General features: G+C 35.9%; 1 protein-coding gene across 3 annotated transcripts in view; it reads right to left on the bottom strand.

The window, feature by feature from the left end:
- Positions 1 to 19,160, bottom strand: part of LOC150100355 (uncharacterized) — a 358,520-nt gene that overhangs the window by 1,769 nt on the left and 337,591 nt on the right. The gene's annotated exons all lie outside the window — the stretch shown is intronic.

Raw genomic sequence — 19,160 nt, 5'->3', positions numbered from 1 at the left:
ATCCAGTAGCTACCTACAGCAAATATAATGAAATGATGTGCAATAACAAAGGAGTGGAAAGTTCCAGCTAAAATCCTACTACAAACATGTCTATTACCAAGGGTATATGATACTAATGACAGTAGTCCAAAAAATTCATTACATGAATGGAATTTACTAAAAAGTGACATATCCATACCATGACAGAGTCTATTTGTTGAATGCAGATGCATTTATTTTTTAAACTTAAAGTAAATGACAATGAAGCTGAAGAGCAACACTGATATGGTGAACAGATGTAAAAAGGAATTCCCAATGCAAAGGCAGCTCTACCTAATATTTTCAGTAGATATCTTCACCATTTTCACTTGCTAGTGAAACCAACTGTTCAGAATACGGTTTGTGAGCTTTTTTGTGGCAAAAAAACAAGCTAGAAATTTTAAGACGTTTTAAAGCTAGAACCAAAAACAAATGATTAAATGCCTGACTGGGAGAGTGATCAATGTAACTGTTCTCCAAACAACAGGCTGGAAAATTAAATCCCATCAATTGAGACAACCAATCCATTCTGCTAAATAGAGAAGCAGCTGGATAAAATGTTTGGTCTTTAGGAAAGTGTGTTTCTGGATTAAGCTTTAATTTTATATACAAGGTATTTCAGTAGGAATAGTAAATATTTTGGTAGGTAGCAGTATTGATTATTCTGAGTAAAAAAGTTCATAAGAAAGATGTGTCCAATTGTCAATGGATGATGTGGAGATATACAGCTGCTTGAAACTGACACGTACAGCTCCTATGCATGCACAGCTCTCTGAATCAGATGTGACCAAGAAGCAATTATAACCTGATGCAATTCTGTGTTAGAAGTGTTAAGAATGGTGCACATCTTTAAACATGCTGATATGATGTATGCTAATGGTTTTTGAAATATGCTGTTGCCACTTGTAGAGAACACCGTTGACAATTTCCTAACTGCAGCTGGATTCAAGAGTGTTTACAACGAACTGTGTGAGACTGGTACTGTTCCCAGGAATCACATTTCTTCTGAATGTGGAAATGAACAAGATGTGGATGACGTACTACAAGCACATGGAGAATTTCTGCATGTAGTGGTGATCCACATACAACAGTGTGGAAAATATATATGAGCAAGGTTTGTATCAATTTCGCATATAGTGGGTGCAACACCTTCTCCCAGGAGATGAAGGCAGTTGATTGAAATTTTGTCAGTGGGTAAATACTAATCATTGATTAATTCCATTAATACTGTTCACCGATGAAGCTACTTTCACCCGTGATGGCATCAACAACACCCTTGTTTCCTTGGCTACAACAAGTTCTTTAGGTTGACTGTACTACTGCACATTATAGCCATCAGGTTACACAATATCTAAAATGAACTTTCCCTGAATGATGGATTGGTCGCAGGGGTCCTATTCATTAGACTAAGATCTCTAGACCTCACACCCTTAAATTTTGGTTTGTGGAGATGGTTGAAAAGTGAAGTATACAAAGAAAAGGTAAATACAAGAGATGGATTGATCGCTTGCTTATGGATAATGCTACCCTCATAAAAGAATGTCAAGACAACCTCAGAGGAATAATACGTACCATTACCAAAAAATAAAAAAAGGAATTGCAAAGTGCACTGATGTTGGCAGTAGAATTTTTGAACATTTATGAACTGTAAATTGCGCTATTTGTCAATTATTCATGTTTTGTGTCATTCAAACAGTCAACAAATACAAACAACAAATCATTTATCATTCTTTAATACCTCTAATAATAACTTTTTCTTTTTTTTTACTTGTCAGTTTCAAACAGCTGTGTATCTGTATCCATTGGCAAGTCTTGTTCTTGCCCTAACCATGCTGATTTTTATCTAACAGAGAACACTGTCAAATTTCGTGCATAGCTTCTGCTTATCATAAATTAAGAATTTTGATTTCTCCTCTTATATTATAGGGCCTTCAACAAAGCTCAGAAGATTAATCCCATTACTAGCCAAAGGTTTAATTATATATATGGTGTTTTAGGAGGAATAGTAAATATTTTGGTATTCGGTAGGTGGTAGTATCGATTATTTACTCAGAATAATCGATACTACCACCTACCAAAATATTTACTATTCCTCCTGAAACACCCTATATAAAATTAAACCTCTAGCTAGTAATGGAATTAAACTTCTAAGCTTTGTTGAAAGCCCTAATAGTATAAGAGGTGAAAACAAAATTCTTAATTTATGATAAGCAGAAGCTATGCACCGAATTTGACAATGTACTCTGTTAGATAAAAACCAGTGTAAGTTTGATGTTAGGGCAAGAATAAGACTAATATGCAATATTAAATATAAAAATGTGCATCAAATGTGTCAGTCACAGGTCTAGTGAATCAAGTAAAATCTGCCAGCGGCTGGGGGAGGGCTCTAGAGTTAGAGAGGATCCAAGAATGTCTTTACATTTTAAATTATGATAAGAGAAAGACATGAGATTTGTTGTCCATAAGCTATTACTTTTTCTGTCAAAATTCACAACAATTTCACTGGACCTACCTAGCTGTAGAGGTTCCCCTAGCAAACTCTTATGTTAAGTTGTGAACAGTTGTTGCTGCTTGATTTTATTTGACACATTAACACTTAGGCTATAATGCACCCTGACATCAATTAAAAAATTATAAGTCACAATAAAAATCTATACATGAAAAATTTGAAATCTGGATAATGAAATTTAATAAATAAATAACACTTTCTATTTAAAAGTAATGTAAGTATATAAATCTATATATAAATGTTAGTATATTACAGAAACTTTTAAAAAATCACTGAAAGTGCAAAAATTATTATTTCTCACTGATGAAATGACGGCAACTGATTAAAATACAGGAAAACTTCACTTAACGTATATTAGATGTGCAAAATAATCAGTGTAATTGAGTGAAATGATACTATTTCCTACTTTAAGCGAAATTTTTTGTCGCCAATTTGCAGTGAGTAGAAAAGCTGCAAGTCACTAAGAGATGTGAAAGTGGTGCTAGCAATACAATGACTATGCAAGACCTGGGATACAGTGAGTCTACAGTTTGGATTATATTAAATAACAGTAAAGAATACAAGGAAAGTTGCTACTAGTTCTTTAAGCATGCAGATCACCCAAAATAGAAGCCATTTAATGATCAAGATGGAGCGTCTTCTATCACTCTGGATTGAGGATTATAACCAAAAAATAATACTGCTTAGTACAGGGAATATTCACGCAAAAGCTCTCAATATTTTTACCTCATTGAAAGAGACCAAATTTTAAGAGGAACGTGAAAGCTTTACTGCAAGTTTAGGATGGTTTGAGAGTTTTAAAAATTGAACTGGACTGTATAACGTAAGAATAACTGGGAAATCTGCTAGTGGTGATAAATATTCTGCAGCCAAGTTTCCTGAAGAATTGGTGATTATGACGATCGGCAAATATTCAATGTCAAGAAAACTGGTCTTTTTTGGAAGCGTATGCCAACAAAAACTTTCCTAGCATCTCAAAAAGGATAAAAAGTTTCCACAGATCCTCTTATTTTTACACTTTTATTAGGAGGCAATGCAAGGCTTTAAACTCAAGCCTATGTCAGTTTCATCATTATTAGTGTTCTGTCTCTTGACAGGTCCAATGGTATAACTCAGCAGATTCTCTTTCCCCAATTTCCCGTCTCTTGATTCCTCCTTCATTTCCTGATATCTTCTTGTTCCCATTATATCATCAAGCATCGTTAGTTGTCTTCTTCCTCTTGGTTGCTTTCCTTCAATTTTCCCTTCTATCATTCTTTTCAGTAGGCTGTCTCCTCTTAATACATGTCCTATCCAGTTATGCTTTCTTCTTATGGTCTTTAGTAAATTCCTTTCTTCTTCAACTCTTTGTAATACTTCTTCACTGGTGATTTTTTCAGTCCACTTTATTTTCTCCATTCTTTTCCATAACCACATTTCAAATGCCTCCAACATTTTAGCTTCTTTCTTCCTAATTGTCCATGTTTCCAACCCATATAAGGTCATACTCCAAATATAGCACTTAATAAGCCTTTTCTTTAGATTTTTATTAATTTTATTAATAAACAAATTTTCTTGCTATAAAAGGAATATTTTCTTTTGTTAATTCTTTCTTTTATTTCCATGTCACATTTTCCATTTTCTTGTACTATACTACCAAGGTATTTGTATTGTCTCACTTGCTCTACACTTTCTCCATTCATCATTACCTTGATACTTCCTGGTTTCCTGGAGACTCTCATTACTTTGTTTTCTTTGCGTTAATTTTCATACCATATTTCTTGCATATATTTTCAAATTTTTGCATTAGGTGCTGTAGTTCATCTTCGGTATTAGCTAATATTGCTTGATCATCTGCAAATCTAATATTTTGTATTGTTCTTCCTCCAATAGTGATTCCTCTTTCCTCTTCATAAAATGCTTCTTTTATTATTTCTTCTGCAAATATATTGAAGAGCGTCAGTGACAGGCAGCATCCCTGTCTTACACCTCTGCCAATCACACATTTTTTAGTTTTTCCTACTTTTGTCTTTATTATGGCCGTCTGGTTCATATATAATTCAGCTATTAACCTTCGGTCTCTCCAATCTAAACCTATTTTGCATGATATTTCCATCAGATTTTCCCATTTCACCATGTCAAATGCTTTTTCAAGGTCGATGAAACAAATATAAACTTCTTTATTTACTTCTATATTCCTTTCGCATATGATCCTCATTACTCCAATTACATCTCTGGTTCCTCTGTCTTTTCTAAATCCAAATTGATCATCCCCCCAGAAAATACTCCACTCTATTATACAATCTTTGATTTAATATTCTTAGCAGTACTTTGGAGGCATGTGAGAGTATGCTTACAGTTTTGTAGTCACTGCACTTAGCAGGATTACTTTTCTTTTCAATTGGTATAAGAATACTCTCTGTGAAATCTTTAGGCCATACTCCTGTTTTGTAAATGCGGTTGCAGAGTTTCCATGTTTCTGTTATACCTTTCTTCTCCAGTTGTTTTAGGATTTCACTAGGTATTCTATCCACTCCTTCCATCTTTCCACTTTTTCATTCCTTAATTGCTGTTTCTACTTCTCTCTTTAGTATTTCAGGACCTCTTTCTTCTGTTGAGATTTCATGTTGCTCTTCCAATTCAATTTTTGTTGGTCTTTCATTTTTTGCGGAAAGTTCTTCGATGCATTCCTTCCATCTTTCACCATGTATTTCAATATCATAAATCAGTTTTCCTTGCTTATCTTCTAATGGCAGATTTCTTATGCTTTTTTTTAATATTTGTAATTTCTTTTGCTTTTTCAAACATTTTATCATATCACCCCCTTTTTTCCATTTCTTCAATTTATGTCAGTTTATTGTGTGCAAAATCCAAAATCTAACATTATTGAAGAAATCAGCACAACTGAAAAAGAACTTGGATTTAATGACTGGATAATGAAGATCTGAAAACCTTGCTTGATTCCCATTGCTAAGAAGCTAACTGCAAAAGAACTTGAGCTAGTGTTCAATCATATTGAGCTAAGGAAGTTTTACTTGATGCTGATCCTGATATGGAAACGAAGCTTCAAATCCACTGAAATCTTGATGAAGCGATCACCAGCTATCGCAAATTGCATTACAAGATCAAAAACTTGAGCATGATTCAAACATCTTTACTTAATTTTTTTTGTAAAAAAGTAGCTCAATCAAATGTTTAGAATAGGGGTTCCCAACCTTTTTGGTCCCTGTACACCCTTGGCTTTTAGTAAATTATCTGGTATCCTCCTATTCATTATAATAAGAAATGAATTCTTAAGTTTACCATACAGTTTCAAAGAATATAAGAAATAAACAGTAATTAAGTTTTCATAAAAGCTTTATTCAGTAAATAAATCAATTAATTATCATAAAATTGTAATATCTTTATTAAACTGCAGTAAAATTGACTAGTGAGACCTTTGATTCTGTTTCTTATCCACCAACAGTTTTATTCTTGGTACAGTTTTTGAAATAGATACCCGCACATCATGTTCAAGCTCCAGTTTGTTTGTTGTTTTGGACTTGATTGAAAACAGAACTGAGAATCCTGACTCACATAGATAAGATGTTATAAATGGAATTATAGCCATGTAAGCACGTTTGGTGATAACGGGATATACTTCTCCAAGTGTAAACCAAAAATTTGTAACTTCATTGATTGGAATTCAATTCGGAGTTTCTTGTTATTGCAGAGATCAATTAGCTCGTCTTTCACTGGGTCGTTGTCACTGATTTTTTCTAAATCAATATGAAAAGGGTTACGTATCCAGACTTCATTCATTTGGTCAGGAGGAATTATTCTTGTAAGTGCCTCTTTCAAAGTTTTTAAATGCAATACAATGCTATCACGAACTTCCTGTTTTAGTTCATATGCCGGATCTGAAGTGATTTCATCAAGAGATTTGAAATTGGCAAAGTTACCTAACTCCACCTTTCTTCCCCAGAGAGTCAATTTTTCTTGAAACGATTGTATCTTTTCTTCAGCCTCTGCAAGAATGACATCTGTACCTTGCAGAGAAATGTTCACAGAATTAAGAATTCCAAATACATCAGAAAGATAAGACAGAGAAATCTCAAAGTTTGGATCTTTGAAATATGAAGCAAAAGCAGATTCTTTTTCGACTAAAAAAATTTCACTAGCTATCTTGAATCTTAACCGGGTATTTTCAGTTATCGGACCCTGCAGTGAGAAAAAAGTCTATGCAACCTCACAGACAGTGAGGTTGCATAGACATTTCAGGTCTATGCAATGTCCTGAAATGTTGCTAGTGTGGCTGACAGACAGTACCAACATGGAATAGCCCGGAAATATTGATAACATAACTATTCTGGGAATATATTAATAGCATAATATACTTATTTACCTGCTATTCACTGTACCCAAGCTTCCCGTACCCCAGCTTGGGAACCCCTGGTTTAGAACATTAAATAAAAATTTAAGTAATTGATTTTCTATTAACTTTAATGATTTTATCCTTTAATATAGCTTATGCTGTATTTTTTTTGAAATTAATGCAAACTGATGGATGAATTATAATTATTCCTATTGTGCATTAGCAATTATTCATATTTGCTTAACAAGATTTTGTTTAGTTTGCATTAATTGATGGATTAATTAATTGCATTAAGTGAGGTTTTCCTGTATATATGATGGTTAATTCATTGCCACAGTGCTCACACACAGCCATTTCACTCCTTAATAGGAATGAATGGCCTATGCAAAGTTGAGCAAGAACAACTTCCTCTCTGCAAACTAGACTGTCACAGTTTAATTTCAAGCTTAATCCAGTATTTTCTTAATCCTTAATCCACACCCACATCAGTGGATGTGGCATTTGCACACCACAGCGCTTGGCCACACGAAGGAAGACTTGGTTTCGAGTTTAGTCGCCGACTAGAGGAAATTTTTCTAAGCCTTTTTTCGACCGGTTCCCGAGTTAGTCGATCTCTGGCACGGGCAAGTGAGTTTTTCGTCCCGTAAACTCAAGAAAATCGACCGTAGAACCCACATTATTTCAGACATTAAATATATTTTGTTAGGGTTAGGGACCACGAGATTGCGGCACATTTAAGCTGTCTCTCTTCACTGTGTACTGCTTAATTAGTGATAGCCTTGGGCCATCCATCTCTGATTGGTACTAGTGGAGATTGAACTGCCCACTCAGTCTCCAAAAAGTTAGCTAGGGCTAAATGGCCTCGCCTACTCCCTGTATACGGGAATAAAAAGATGTTAGCTGATTTTTTTTTTCCCAGTATTTTCTCTATTCTGATTTTTTATTTTCTTTCTTATTTTCTCTATTCCATGATTTACCACTGGGATTAATTTATGTCTTGTAATCTGCCTGTAATCCATGTAGGGTACAGGCAGTTGTGGCATCTTAGGGAATGAGCTGACCTAGCCAGAGCATCTGCAGTCTCATTTCCTTTGATCCCAATCTGATTTAGGATGCAATCTGTATAAAGATCCAAATGGAGCTTCCTTATGTCACAAAAAAATGTTGGATCTGGGAGAGTACCGGATGTTATTTATACCAATTCCAGAAGATCTCTTGAGGCAGTGAAGTGCCTGAAGAGTGCTTCTTGAATTGTATAAATAATGTACCTTTGGTAACATCAATTTTATATAAGTTCCATTGCAAACAGCTCAGTATTACAGCTGATGGGATCTGATTAGATATTATGCTGTCTGTAAGACCCCATCGGAAATTCTAATTTTGAACTATCTGTATGAACAGATACATAATCAGAGTTCTGCTCTATGTGTTTAAAAGAGCTGCTGGCAGGCAGAGAGAGAGAGAGAGAGAGTGAGATGTTTCACTAATCTGTCCAAGCAAAAGCTGTACAATATAATGTGCAGCTGTGCCATAGTGATAGCACATTTAACAGTGGCTATGCAGCATTTTGGCTACCCTAATGTCTAGAGCAGGGGTCTCAAACTCAAAAGCAACAAAGGGCCGGTAAATTAGATGTATACCAGACGCAGGCCATGTTCAATATTATTCTGTGAACCAAAACATAAACTATAAAAAGAAAGGCGCAAACAAAGGCTCTTTTGTTGCCAGGCCTTTACAACTTACATAAACAGTTATACCACCATTTAAATTTATAAACATTTTTATTTTTAAATTTTAAAAATATAACAAGTTAAGAAAATGTAAGTTCAATAACATATTTTCAATTTCTCAATTACAGCTGAAGAATCAATTTTCCTTTGAAGTAAACATGTCAATTTCTTTTAAGAGTTCAAAAAATCTTTTTAAAACGACGCCACGACTAAGAAACCTAACCTCCATGCAATATAGCAAACTGCTGTATTGTGAATCCAATTCATCCAACAAAGCATTGAATTGTCGATGATTCAAGGCATGAGAGCGTATATCCAGTTTACTGTTTTAATTACTACACTCATGCAATGATAATACACCAGGAGTTTGTGCAAGGACAAACGATTTAAGTTTGTCCTTGCACAACATTTCCTTTTTCATTATAAGTTTTGTAACAGGTCTGATGTTAACACCAACCATAGAGGAGCCCCATCAGTAGTCACACCTACTAATTTTGACCAGTCCGTGTGAGTATTTTCAAAACTTTTTTCAATACACAAATACAAGTCATTTCCTCGTTGTTCCTGAATAGGCTAACTGGGAAGTATTAATAATGTCTGTACATTTGTCAACTGCAATGGAAAACGCTACAACACTCTTTATTTTTTCATGCAATATATCTTGGAAGTCAGTGGCGGCCGGTGAAATGGTTACTGATTAGGAAAAAAATTATTATTTTTTTTTTATTTTGCATAGGCAGCGCTCCCATTGTTGGAAGTTCTCTGCTATATCTTCAACACGTTCCACAACTGTATTTCCTGATAGGCTTATACTTTGAAATGCTTGCTATTTTTTCTGGACATATGATTTCGACTGCACTTAAAATACAATTTTTAATAAATTCTCCATCAGTAAAAGGTTTTGAAGCCCGAGCAATTTTTTCACTTTTTCACTTATGACGTAACTACATTTAACAGCAGCATCACTTGTGATAACATTTGAAAATATCCTCTGTTGAAACTTCAGTTCATTTCTTAAATCTTTAAGTTTGTCATCACACATCTTTTCTGTATCTTTATCACAGTTCTCAATGGTTTGTTTCATAATGGCATTTTAGGTTATATTCTTTCACCACGGTGACACTTTGTCTACATATCAAACATGTTGAAATATTTTTTATTTCCACAAAGAAATATGCCTTCTCCAATTTTTCTTGAAAAGTTCTGCCTTCTTGATCTATTTTTCTTTTTTAACTTTAAATTCCGACATTGTTATGGGCAAAAAAAATATAACTCATTGAAGATACTTTTTATTAACACATTATCATATTACAATGGTAACCTGTAACTTACTGACATTGTATCACGTGGCTTAAAATGGCTGCGTGACAAGTAACTTCGATTCAGTGTTGCCAACATTTGATGATAGAAACATGGTACAAAGAATTGTAGTAATAAGTTTTACTTTTGTTTAAAGCTGTCGTAAAACATTTAGAAGTTTGAATTTTTTCTATTTTAATCACCACAGGATGTTAGAAACACTGATTTTTAGAAAAGAAATCATTAAGGTCACAGGCCATATCCAGCCCACCAGTTTGAGACCCCTGGTCTAGAGCTTTCAGGAATGCAATGCTTTCATTTGCAAAACCAAAGAGGATATGTGGCAGTCTGAGGTATCGTACAAATTTTCTAACCATAGACAAAAAAACTAGCCATGTTTGGCAGGGATTTTATTATGGTTACTTGAAAGCTTTGTTCACGAAGCACACGAACAAAGGCAGTTCACATATTTTAACATAAGGACTAGGAATAGGTATGTCTGAAATTCTGCAATTTCAGCTACTACAATTCTCATAGTGTGAAGGTGGATTGAATCCGGTCATCGAAGTTACTGTCCCTCACAAAAAGCATAAACGTGAGATTCATAACTTGATCTGACAAGTGCTCAATAAAAACAAAGCTGAACATTTGTATACACATGAAGAAGCAGAAGTTAGGATGTGAAGTACATTCATCTTCAGTACTTATTTCACAAGAAGTAGAAATGAGTTTTTATTATTTTTCTTCTAGCAAATGTAAGTCCCAAAAATCTTGCTTTCATTGTATCCGATTTATGAGTCAAGATGAGCATGATGTTTGTGGCAAAATGCATGTGAATAGTTTTCTGTGGTGAAAATCTAAACCCATCGACATGTGCCTGGTTTAAAAGAAGGTCAAGTCACCTACAAAGAGGGCATTAAAAGCTGTGTAGGTCATTCAAAATGTCAAAGAAAGCTGATACTAAATGCTCAAATTAAAAAAAAAAAGCATCTATAATGAATGCATGTTACAGTCATATTAAATGATGAAGTTTAAAATAATGTTTTTGGAAGCCAACTGTATCTTGGAAAAGAGGTTGTTGCTCTTCAGAAACCATAAAGGATGATACACTGAAGAAAACATCGATTGATTCTGCAGAGAGGCATGTGGTGAGGTTGTCTGCAAGGATAAAAAAAAGTCAGAACTCCCTGGTGGACACAGGAAGTTAAAGAGGCAGTGAAGGAAAAGAAGAAAGCATATCAAAAGTTCCTGTCAAATAAGTCAGCTTGTGCTCTTAGAGAATATAGAGACAAATGCAAGAATGCTAAACACTGTGTAAAACTAGCTAAACCAAAGTCATGGGAGGACTTTGGCAAGAATATAGAAAATAAATACCAAGAAGGTGGCAAAATATCTGGAGGTTGTTGAAGAAGCTTAGGAATGGAGGAAAGAGTACTATAAAAGGAGTTAGAGATGATAAAGGTGACATGAAAACAGGAGAAAAAGATATCCTTGAAGTATGGAGTAATTACTTTGAAAAACTGCTAAATGAAACAAGCAGTGATGACAGCACAGTGGTAAAAAGCACTGACCAGGCATGCAGTCAGGAATACATATCTATACTTGAAGTAGAAAAAGCCATCAAATGCTTGAAATGCGTAAATGCAGCAGGAGTAGATGATATTCGACCAGAAATGCTGAAGTATGGTGGTATAAGAGTCTTACAGTGGCTGCACTGCATAGTTCAGAAAGCCTGGACAGAGGGACGATGATTGGAGTAGAGCTCTCATAGTACCCATATATAAAAACGGAAATAAAACTGAATGTGAGAATTACAGAGGTATTTCCCTACTGAGTGTTCCTGGCAAGATCTATGCAAGTATACTTGAGAAACGGTTGAGAAGAATTGTGGAAGAAAAGCTTGGTGAAGAACAAGCTGGATTCAGGCCAAATAGAGGCTGTTAGGATCAGATCTTCACTAAACGACAAATAGTCAAGAAAGCATGGGAATATAACAAAGATCTGTATTTAAGTTTTGTCGATTTGGAAAAGGCATATGACAAGGTGCCAAGAGAGAAGCTATTCAATACGCTGCAGTTATATGGTGTCAATGGGGCATTATATCAAGCAATACTTAGTCTTTATTTGAGTTGAAAGTCAGCAGTTAGAATTGAAGGAAGTACAGGAAGATGGTTTAATGTTAAATCTGGTGTGAGACAAGGATGTACATTATCCCCTCTGTTATTCATTATCTATATGGATCACATTATGAAGGAAAGTGGTATTAAACATGATATCAAAATTGGAGATGTTAATGTCAGCTCTTTGCTTTATGCGGATGATGTTATACTTCTAAATAAATCCGCTACAAGTCTGCAAGATTCTCTGACTAAATTAAATAGCTGTTGTAATAGATATGGTATGAAGGTCAGCAATAAAAAGACAAAGTCAATGAAAATAGGCAGACTCATTGAAAATGTCAACTGTTTTGTGAATGGAGAACCTGTAGAACAAGTAAAGCATTTCAGCTACTTAGGTGTGATTTTTAGTGAAGATGGTAAATTAAATATGGAAATAGACAATAGAATCAGCAAAGCTGGTATGGTGGGAAGTCAATTGAATAAATTCATATGGAATAAGAGAGAAATTAGTCGTAACACTAAATTAGTATACAAGACAGTGTTCAAATCAGTTTTAACTTATGGATCTGAGAGCTGGGTCAGAAGTAAAACACTTGACCAAAGACTAGAGACCGCAGATATGCGAGTCCTGAGAAAGATTAGAGGTGTGAACAGATGGCATCAATGGCAATATCATATTAAAAATGAGGATATTAGGAAAGAACTTGACATTGTCAGCATCCAGGAATGCGTTAGCACTGCTAATCTCAGGTGGTATGGTCACTTAAATAGAATGGGAGAGAAAAGATTAGCAAAACAAGTGTTCTCTGCAAGGTTGGCAGGAAAACGACCCAGAGGAAGACCAAGATATAGGTGGATTGATACGGTACAAAGTGCCTTAGACGATAGAAATATAAGATCTGATAATGTTGGAATCTTGACAAGTAACAGACTGATTTGGAGGAAAATTGTAGATAGGAAGTTAGTAATGATGTAATTTTTTCATGTAGTACTATCATATCCTGTACACCCCTTGAGGGTACATGGCAGGAATTTGATGATGATGATGACGAAGTATTTTCAGGACTGGGGTAACTCGTATATAAAAGCAAATGACTTCGTATCCCTTGCCTTAGTATCTCATAATGCTATACATTATGGGAAGGGTCACTACCAAGACAGGTTTTGACCTTTATTGAGGTCACATTAGTGGAAACCAGACCCAGAGATGATATTAAGGTTAAAGTAATGCAGAAGTCATATTTTCATATACAAGTAGCCAAAAGGTCACAACTTATTATTAAAATACTCTGGATTAGAGACAGTTGTTGGAAGTTTTTCTACTTGGTTATACTATAAATTAAAGATACAAAGTAATTATATACTTGGTTTAATCCTTTTGTGTAAACAAACAAAGTTTGTGCATTAAGTATTTTCAGGAATGGGGCAACTTGTATATAGATGTTAATGTCTTCACATCCCATGCCTTATCATCCCATAATGCAAAGCACATATTTCAACAAAAGTCGAAATCAGTCTGGGTAGTGACCCTTTCCATAATGCAATCATACATGTCAGTAAGGATATGTGCTTTGCATTATGGGATACTAAATCATTAGCTTCTATATATGAGTCGTCCCAGTCCTGAAAATACTTCAGGTGCAAACTTCGTTTGCTTACACTTGAATAGAGAATTAAACCAAGTATATAATTTCTTGGTATATTTAATTTATAGCATGACCAAGTGGAAAACCTTCCAATATAAAAGATGAATTAATCATTTTTCCAAGATCTTGGAAAAATGATTAACTAGATCCAAGATCTTGCACAAACAGGCCAGTCAATGGAATGGTAATTTGTTGGTATTTTTGGATCCTTACCTGACTTGTAAAAGACAATTACTTTTTTTCCAGGATTCTAGAAATTAATTCTTATAGAAAATTCTGTTCAATAAGTAGAGCAGCTGATCAAGGGAGAATAGTGAAAGACATTTATAACCATCTCATAATGGATGGATTATATCCATTATCCAATGGTCCTATGGCAGTTGGTCAGCATTGAAGCCAAGCAGCTTTCAGTTCTTTATTATTATTATCCCAAGACCTCATGGAGTCAAAGACTCATCTGGAAGGTCCTTTTATCACACACTCATTATACCATATCTTAAACACACTCAAACTCCTTGCAGACACCACACTCTCAGCCAAGGCAATCCAATCATTTACAACTCTGCACGAAAAAAACCTGCCTCTCACTCTGAGTTCTTGACTTCAGCATTGAAGCCAAGCAGCTTTCAGTTCTTTATTATTATTATCCCAAGACCTCATGGAGTCAAAGACTCATCTGGAAGGTCCTTTTATCACACACACACAGCTCATTATACCATATCTTAAACACACTCAAACTCCTTGCAGACACCACACTCTCAGCCAAGGCAATCCAATCATTTACAACTCTGCACGAAAAAAACCTGCCTCTCACTCAGAGTTCTTGACTTCAGCATTGAAGCCAAGCAGCTTTCAGTTCTTTATTATTATTATCCCAAGACCTCATGGAGTCAAAGACTCATCTGGAAGGTCCTTTTATCACACACACACAGCTCATTATACCATATCTTAAACACACTCAAACTCCTTGCAGACACCACACTCTCAGCCAAGGCAATCCAATCATTTACAACTCTGCATGAAAAAAACCTGCCTCTCACTCGCCTACTCACACCCTCTTTACAGTTTCCAGGGATGACCTCTGGTTCTTCCCCAGTCTCCCACTATTTTCTGTAGAACTTCTCCAGCATTGATCTATAACAACCCCTTACCAACTTGTAGGTCTCTATCATATCTCCTCCTCTTCCTCCTGTCCACCAGACTCTGCAAATTACATCTTCTCAATCTTTTCTCATACTCGACATTCCAGAGGTCAGAAACTACCTTAGTCAGTTGCCTTTAGACACTTTCCAACATCTCTTCAGCCTTCTGAAAACCAGGTGACCAAATCTGGCCACAATAGTCCATGTATGGTCTAATCAAAGCCTTATACAACGGAATAAGAATCTCCCTACTTCTACACGTCAGTGTCCTCCGCATCATTTCCAGAAGCTTTTGTGTTGTCTTCACAATTTTGGCTATGTGTCCCCTAAATTTCAGATCCTTATCCACTATTACCACCCCCCACATCTCTTATTTCCTCTACCTCCAACAATATATCCTCACCAAGCATAAATTCTGCATCCCATCTTTGTTTTCCAAATTTTAAAACCTTACATTTTGCAACATTCAACTCACATCCCAATTTCCGTGCCCAATCACTCAATAAATTGAGTGATTGGGCACGGAAATGGACAGAATATAAGTCTTCATGTAAGGCCACACATCTTCACTACTCTTAATCGCCCCAACTTTGCATCATCTGCAAACAACTGAATATCTCCATCAAAATCTTCACCAATATCATTAATATACAAGTTAAACAGTAATGGCCCCAAAACTGACCCCCCTGAGGCACTCCACTAGTGACTTTCCTTTTCCTGGATATCGCTCCCCCATACACGACTTGTTGATACCTATCAGATAGCCAGTCTCCAATCCAATGCACTAATCTAATATATCCAACCCCATCTGCTCTAGTTTGACTGTCAACTTATGAGGTACTCTATCAAAAGCCTTTGCAAAGTCCAAGTATGTTACTGTGTATCCTTCTCCTCTGTCCAAGGAAGCAGTCACTTTATTGTAATAAATAAGTAGATTACTAAAACATTACCTCCCTTTAGCAAATCCATGCTGTCCATCAAAGATAATATCATTGTTGTCAACTCAACTCTGGATCCTAGTTCTCACAAGCTTCTCCAACAACTTAACCACAACACCTGACACACAGATAGGCCTATAGTTTGATGCTTGAGTTCTCTCTTTTATGAAGTGGCACAATCTTGCCCTCCTTCCACTCCTTAGAAACTTGACCGAGAGCAAGACTCGTATTAAAAAAACATGTCAAAGCCGGTGTCAACTCCCTGGCTCATTCCTTCAGAATACGTGGTTTACTCAACTCCCCATACATCTCTTGCTCACTTACAGTCAGTCTCTCTTCCCCATCATCAACTGCTCTCAATCTCTCTCCATGAAGTCACATTCACAAGATTGAAAGACCTTTATGAACTGCTCATTAAGTATCTCCACACACACATTCTACAACAGCTCTTTATACCATTTTCTCCAATCAATATCATCCTTATATAATCATTCTTTCTTTTGCTGGCTACATGTCGAAAGAACTCCTTAGGATTCTTTTTGGCTTCATTAGCTAACTCTGCTGTTCATACTTCTCTTTAGCTACCCTCACCAACCAAGTCACCCTCCTTGCATGGGCTTTGTAGACCTCATGTAACTGATTTCCACTTTTCTTATGCTGCCTCCACAATACCCCTTTTCTCTGTATTGCATGCTTAATCTCTTTATTCATCCATCTCACACCTACCTTATTTAACCTTCTCACCCTTGGAATACATTTAGACATTGCATCTACTAAATAGTTTTTGAAAATCCTCCAAGCTGCATTGATCTCTTCCAGCTAACTCCTCATTCCATGCTACACCCGCAAGCTGTCTCCTGAGCTCTTCATAATCATCCCCCCTTTCACATATACCCTTTTCTCACAGAGATCCCACACTGCTGGCAACTATCCAGGTAATCACCTCATGGTCACTCTCACCAATTGGTGGATTGAATTGAATGGCTTGTAATTTTCCAGACTCTTCAAAGTGAACCGAATTTGAGGTTTCTGTTTTGCTTTTTTTAAGGCCAGGACTTCCGGGCTATAAGAGAATGCTAATGTTTTGGCAAAACTCTCCTCAAGCAGAGTGCAATTGTTTTTGGGTGAGCAGTTGTATATCCATTGCACAACTGCTTACCTTTCAAAATTTTGTCCCAGATCTCTTCAGTCTTTTTGGATCTGGTGATAGATGTTAACTGAATCCACAAGTCCTTTTGGCTCTGATCAGAAAATGTATTGGCCTGGAGTGCAAGCACATTTGAAAGCAATTGAGTTTCATGTAGTGGGATATCTACAGATAGATACCTCACACTCTGTTCTGGGTGCTGAACATGCTGAATTCCACCATGGTTTTGGGAACGGTAGAAGGTGACTTGATATTTTGTGTACTGCAGTTTTTGTGTATTATACACTGTAACATTTATAACAAAGGAGCTGCAAAATCAAATTCTGCCAGGTATGAGATCACCCAGTCAGCTTATCTATTTTTCTGTGATATCCATGAGAGAATATATGGTTGCCCATGAAAGAGTGTGGATATAGAGCTATCTGGACACTCCATTAATTTTCAAACTAGCTAGTTCAGAAGTAGCAGAATAATTTTTGGTGTGCTTTCAGCAGTTACACCATATTCATTTTCTTCTCTAACTTGCTCCATTGAAGATTATGAGTAAATCATACTATTAACGTCTCCTTTTGACACTTACTGTTGCTTTCTCAGCGTAAGAGGGTTTCCACTAGATGCTGTACACTTTGCACATGATATGGTATATTCTCCTAGGTCCTGTTTTTTTAGAATCTCCTTTTCATCCTTCTGTCTTTGGCATGTTTTGGAGTAGGCTGGATGTTCTCTAGCAACTAATGAATTTGGGATTTACAGTATTTATTCTCATGCTCTCTACTGCCGCATTGGACACAGATGGCAGGATCATGAGAGAGTGAGTGTGGTCATATTTCAGACATATGAAGCAGGATTTTGTATATAGAGCCCAACAAGGAAACTGAGAAACCCTGTTTTCAGCTGTATTGGAGTTTAAGAGGTGTTAGATGTAAGGATGACATTCCTGGTCAATACTAGGATACCATTCCTACATACAAGAATTCTTATGGCTGTCCCACTCTGATATTACTCCTTGAGAAAAGTTTAGTTTTTTTTGTGTGTGTGTGTGGGGGGGGGGGGAGGCATTACCATGACTGGTATTCCAGGTGACAATGCATAAAAGATTTGCTCTCATTGATTCTGGATGTTCCAATGAGAATGTCTCCAGAACAGTTCCTTTGGGGATCTTGCCAATTCAACCAAATCCTCCTGGATAAAGAAGGGTGATGTTTTCTCAATTGGATGTTCACCTTGTTGAATGCATAATCAGAAAAGATAGTATATTTGTAGGTTTCTCATATATATATATATATATATATATATATATATATATATATATATATATATATATATATATATATATCTTTTTATTTTTGATGTTGGTTTATGAGCTGTTTCTGCTGGGTGAGGGCTTATTATAGGCCTCTAATTAACCTGATGATAAACGACATCTCATAAGGGAGAATTCAATGAGAGAGCTCCCTGCCTACCACATGGATGCCTACTAAATGGAATGTCAGGGCTACTCTGGATATCATATTGTCTGCAGGCTAACTAGCTAAGCCATCCATGACTGCTCAATCTTGCCAAAGCAGGAGTCAAAGTAGTGCAAGACTATTGGGATCCCTCTTTCCAGATGTCTATTGCAGTGAAAGGCAAACATGGCACTGGATCCCAGTGATGGTAGTCTAGAAAACAGGACAGTAAAAAATACTCAGAAACAAAGAAAAGAATATGAAAAGGATAGATAAGCATGAAAAATGAAAAGGGGCAGTATTATTACTGGGAGGTCCTTTTCACTACAAAGGTAACCCTCATGTTCTTAGCTTTTATCATAGATAAATTCAGCAAAAATAATGAGAACTGCTTCTAATAGCTGTGAATGCATTTTATAATAAACTTGTAAAACAATACAATAAAAATAACAATTCTCAAGAAATGCAATGATTCTCAGTGTTGACTGATAGTAGCTTACATAAAGCAAATGTCAAAATTATATTACTAGAATGCTTTTAAGGATGTGAAAATGTCTTTTCTGTGCTTAAAAAAAAAACATTTTCTCTCAGTATTATTTTTGACAACACTCAAATTTCCAGACAAGATAAGATTTCTCTTCTTGAAGTTGCTCTGACATGAAGCCTTTCCTGGCATAAACATATCAACATCACAACCATTGCATCCTTAGCTTCTAAAAATCTAGGATTTCTCCTTCACTCAAGGCGTTACTTCATTCTGAACAGCTGTTAACCTTATACAAATCGCAAATCTGCCCAGCTATTGAATACTGCTCTCACATTTGGAGTGG

Source organism: Typopeltis vanoorti, chromosome 13, assembly GCF_054136105.1.
Source record: "Typopeltis vanoorti isolate ZY-2024b chromosome 13, IOZ_Tvanoo_1.0, whole genome shotgun sequence".
Lineage (NCBI taxonomy): Eukaryota > Metazoa > Arthropoda > Arachnida > Uropygi > Thelyphonidae > Typopeltis > Typopeltis vanoorti.
Note: the sequence above shows the minus strand (reverse complement) of the source record. Positions and strands in the feature narration are given on the sequence as shown.